A 5378-nucleotide genomic window follows, 5' to 3' on the forward strand; every position below is an offset into this window, starting at 1 on the left:
GGTAATTAATATTTATATTAATTACTGATAACACTCAGGCTAGATATGAGTTCTAGACCCGCAGAGGTGTGATAGTATCTTCCTGATAAATCAGAATATATGTGTTTTTAACATGTATATCTTCTATAGACAATATCTAGTATAACACAACCATATCTCAGGTACAGAGGTGAGGAACATGTCTATTATTTTACCCTCTGTTCTTTAAAGTCAGAAATCCACCTTTTATTTCCAATAGAATAAAATTGTTATGGTCCTTTTGACCATAAAATTTGGCATGAGGGGAGGCTAGTGAGGGCGAGTAACGTATTTGACCTTGCATTGTTACTGGCAGTATGATGACAAGAAACCCAGATTTGATGCAGGTTTCTTTTAGTAGGCCGGTAATGTTTGCAAAACGACCAAAAGGAAATACAAAAAACTGTTCTTAGCAGATAGGCACAGTCACTTAAAATATTACACAAAATGGCGGCAATTTCAGGCAATGCAGGAAATGGGGTTTTACCAGCTTGGTTTCCTTGGGACAGAGCTCGGACTCTTCCCTGATACAGGGGTAACCCAGCGTCTCAGCAACTAAATAACAGGGAGGCTTCACGCAACTTCCACTTGTTACATCCAATGCTGCCTCTTTCACAGCAATCATCTGTGGGGAGGTTCCTGCACTGCACCGCCACAGCAATGGGCCCTCTCTGGCTTCAGGGCCTACTCAGCCCTGCTGGCACAATAGTTGCTGATTTATGGGTCGCAGCCCTTGCACCTGAACCCATTAGGTGGGAACAGTCGCCTTTTATCAAATTTAAAAACAGCCCCTTTGTAAGTTATTCAATGTTCCGACACTGATTACTTGCCCATACTACACTGTTTTTGCACACTAAAGTAAATATTAAAGACTGTGCCCGAGCCGGTATTCCCGGTGCCTGCAATAAACAGGGTTAGCCACCATTTTCTGAACAGTGTTACATAGCAGTGAGCTTTGCTGACGTGAGCATCTGCACAGCTCAGAACATGTAAGCACAGGTAAGCTAAACCTATTTAGCCTTGAGAAAAGACGACTAAGGGGGGACATGATTAACTTATATAAATATATAAATGGCACATACAAAAAAATATGGTCAAATCCTGTTCCATGTAAAACCCCCTCAAAAAACAAGGGGGCACTCCCTCCGTCTGGAAAAAGAAAGGTTCAACCTGCAGAGGCGACAAGCCTTCTTTACTGTGAGAACGGTGAATTTATTGAATAGACTACCGCAGGAGCTGGTCACAGCAGGGACAGTAGATGGCTTTAAAAAAGGCTTAGATAATTTCCTAGAACAAAAAAATATTAGCTCCTATGTGTAGAAATTTTTTACTTCCCCTTTACCATCCCACTTCCCCTTTCCCATCCCTTGGTTGAACTTTATGGACATGTGTCTTTTTTCAACCGTACAAACTATGTAACTATGTAACTATATAAGGTCCTGTGACTAAAACAACACATAAAAATGCTTCCTGGCCACTAGGTGGCAGCATCGCAATGGAAGTATATATGCATATAGTGACGGCTCATCTCCTCTAGTCCAGGACCCAGTGGCGGATTAAGTAGACTATAGGCCCTGGGCTGTTCCACAAGCTTGGGCCCCCTTCTTGTCATCAGTGTATCGTAAAAATTACACTCTTCCGTCATAATCATCTTCGGATAGCTCCTGAACTAGACGTATTTTATAAGGATGATAATAATCCCTCCTCAAAATTCGACGGACTGATGTGGCGCTGATATCATTTTGTTGTGCTCCATTCGAGACAGATGTTTAAGGGTGTGTTCACACGGCCTATTTTCATCCGTTTTTTGTCCGTAAACGGCCGAAAAATCGGAAGTAGAACGCATCCAAACATCTGCCCATTGATTGCAATGGGAAGAACGGCATTCTATTCCGACGGGCCTTTTTTTTTACACGGTCGTGAAAATGAAGTGCAGGTCACTTCTCGGGACGTTTTTGGAGCCTTTTTTCATAGACTCTATTGAAAACCGCTCCAAAAGCAGCCGTAAAAAACGCCACAAAAATCGCGAGTGGCTCAAAAAACGCCTGAAAATCAGGAGCTGTTTTCCCTTGAAAACAGCTCCGTATTTTCAGACGTTTTTGAGTTTGCATGTGAACTTACCCTAAGGGTCATCATGTACATTGAGCAGAACATCTAAAGCTTTTTCATCATTACTAGCATGTTTGGGTCTTCCGGATCTTGGTGCGTCTTTAATTGAACCACTTGTTTCGAAACGATGAACAGTTCTTTTAACAGTTGACAATGAAATTGGATCACGGATAGGATAAGTGGCATTGAATAAAGCCGCTACTTCTTGATAGGATCTTATTTTTTCTTCGCCATACCCTCTCATCAATAAAGTGATCCTTTCCGTTTCGGTCAAATGCATTTTGTGATATGACAATAGAAATGTACAAAAATGAAAATTACTCTCCGAATTAGCGCTCTCTGAAATTCATAGACTAGGTCCATTTTGTATCGCCAAGACCGATTGTAATAATACGTAATTTAAAGTCACCTTGATGTGACATTCCTAAGCTCGCTCATGCACACGTGCCCACACACATTTAGGATTTTACCCGAGCGGTACATTCTGGGCAATGCAAACACCGGCGGTAGCCGATAATGACAATGATAACTTTAAAGTTAAATATCTCAGCGGCATTGTTTTCATATTGAAAAGCGCTTTCAAATGAGCCCCACTCGACCCCCGTGCCATTTAAGATTTTGCTAACCCCGACCTCCCCACCGCCCCCAAGGGTGTTTTTTTTTCTTTTCAATAAACTGGTAGATTTTATGACCCCATTAAATCCCACCAAATTTCAACCCTCTACCTCGAGCCGTTCAAAAGTTATGAGGGTGTTTCGGAACTTTTGGTGGCCACTGTATAGACTAATTACACAGAGTGATCTATTTCCAGCATTTTTGGCTTTTAACCCCTTAAGGACGCAGCCCAGTTTGGGCCTTAAGGCTCAGAGCCTATTTTTTAAATCTGACATATTTCACTTTATGTGGTAATAACGTAGGAATGCTTAAACCTATCCAAGCGATTCTGAGACTGTTTTCTCGTAAGACATTGGGCTTTATGTTAGTGGTAAAATTTGGTCGATATATTCAGTGTTTATTTGTGAAAAATGGCAAAATTTAGAGAAAAATTTGAAAAATAGAATTTTTCAGAATTTAAATGCATGTGCTTGTAAAACAGACGGTTATACCAGCCGAAATAGTTACTAGTTCACATTTCCCATAAGTCTACTTTAGATCTGCATAGTTTTTAGAGCATTATTTTATTTTTCTTGGACGTTACAAGGCTTAGAACATAAACAGCAATTTCTCATATTTTTAAGAAAATTTCATGAAATGTTAAATACTTTTGTGTCAAAAAAGACAAAAGTATAATAGGTATGATACCTTTATTGGCTAACCATAAAAGTTCTATATGCAATTTCAAAAGCCTTTTTTTTAAGGTACCTGTTCAGTTCTGAAGAGGCTTTGAGGGGCCTATGTATTAGAAACCCCCATAAAACACCCCATTTTAAAAACTAGACCCCTCAAAGTATTCAAAATAGCATTTAGAACGTTTTTTTAACCCTTCAGGCATTTCACAGGAATTAAAGCAAAGTGGAGGTGAAATTTGCAAATTTCATTTTTCTTGCTGAATTTCAATTTTATTCTATTTTTTTTCTGTAACAAAGAAGGTTTTACCAGAGAAACACTACTAAATATGTATTGTCCAGATTCTGCAGTTTTTAGAAATGTCCCACATGTGGCTCTAGTACGCTCGTGGAATAAAACACAAGCCCCAGAAGCAAAGAAGCACCTAGTACATTTTGGTGCTTCTTTTTTATTAGCATATATTTTAGGCAGCATGCCAGGTTTGGAGAGGTGTTGAGGTGCCAAAACAGTAGGAATCCCCCAAAACTGACCCCATTTCGGAAACTGCACCCCTCAAGGAATTAATTTTGGTTATTGTTACCATTTTGACCTGGTAGTTTTTTCACAGCGCGTATTTGAATTGGGCTGTGAAATTAAAAGAATGACAATTTGTCCAATAAGATGTCATTTTTGATCAGAATTTCTTATTTTCACAGGGAACAAAATGCCCCATTTTGTTGCCCAATTTGTCCTGAGTGCGGCAATACCCCATTTGTGGTGATAAACCGCTGTTTGGGCCCATGGGAGGACTCAGAAGGAAAGGAGCGCTATGTGTTCTTAGGAGTCCAGATTTTGCTGGATTGGTTTTCAGGTGCCATGTCGCATTTGCAGAGCCTCAGAGGTATCAAAGCAATGGAAACCCACCAAAAGTGACCCCATTTTGGAAACAAAACCTCTCAAGGAATTTATTTATGGGTGTTGTGACCATTTAGACCCCACAGTTTTTTCACAGAACTTATTTGAATTGGGCTGTGAATTAAAAAAAAAAAACTTTTTTCCAATAAGATGTAGTTTTGGCTCAAAATGTCTTATTTTCACAACTAATAAAATACCCCATTTTGTTGCCAAATTTGTCCTGAGTGCGGCAATACCCTATTTGTGGTGATAAACTGCCTTTTGGGCCCATGGGAGGGATTAGAAGGAAAGGAGTGCTATGTGTTCTTTGGAGCCCAGATTTTGCTGGATTGGTTTTCGGGTGCCATGTCGCATTTGCAGAGCCCCAAAGGTATCAAAGCAATGGAAACCCACCAGAAGTGACCCCATTTTGGAAATTACACCCCTCAAGGAATTCATTTATGGGTGTTGTGACCATTTAGACACCACAGTTTTTTCACCGAATTTATTTGAATTGGGCTGTGAATTTAAAAAAAAATAATTTTTTCCAATAAGAGGTAGTTTTGGCTCAAAATTTCTTATTTTCACAAGGAATAAAATACCCCAATTTGTTGCCCAATTTGTCTTGAGTTCGGCAATACCCCATTTGTGGTGATAAACTGCTGTTTGGGCCCATGGGAGGGCTCAGAAGGAAAGGACCACCATGTGGCCTACTGGGAAGTCATGTGTGCAGAAGCCTCTGAAGTATCAGTACAGTTGAAACCCCCGAGAAGTGACCCCGTTTTAAAAATGACTCCCCTTAAGGAATTCATCTAGAGGTGTAGTGAGCATTTTGACCCCACAGGTATTGTGTAAAAGATAATGCGCAGCAGATGGTGCAGAGTGAGATTTGCAATTTTCTATATATATGCCATGTCAGTGTCCGATATATTGTGCCCAGCATGTGCCACCAGAGACATACACCCCATAAACTATAATGTGGGTTCTCCCGGGTACGGCAATACCCTACATGTGGCTGTTATTAGCTGCCTGGGCACACGGCAGGGCTCAGAAGGAAAGGACCACCATTTGGCCTACTGGAGCTTTTCTGG

Source organism: Rhinoderma darwinii, unplaced genomic scaffold (assembly GCF_050947455.1).
Source record: "Rhinoderma darwinii isolate aRhiDar2 unplaced genomic scaffold, aRhiDar2.hap1 Scaffold_138, whole genome shotgun sequence".
Taxonomy (NCBI): Eukaryota; Metazoa; Chordata; class Amphibia; order Anura; family Rhinodermatidae; genus Rhinoderma; species Rhinoderma darwinii.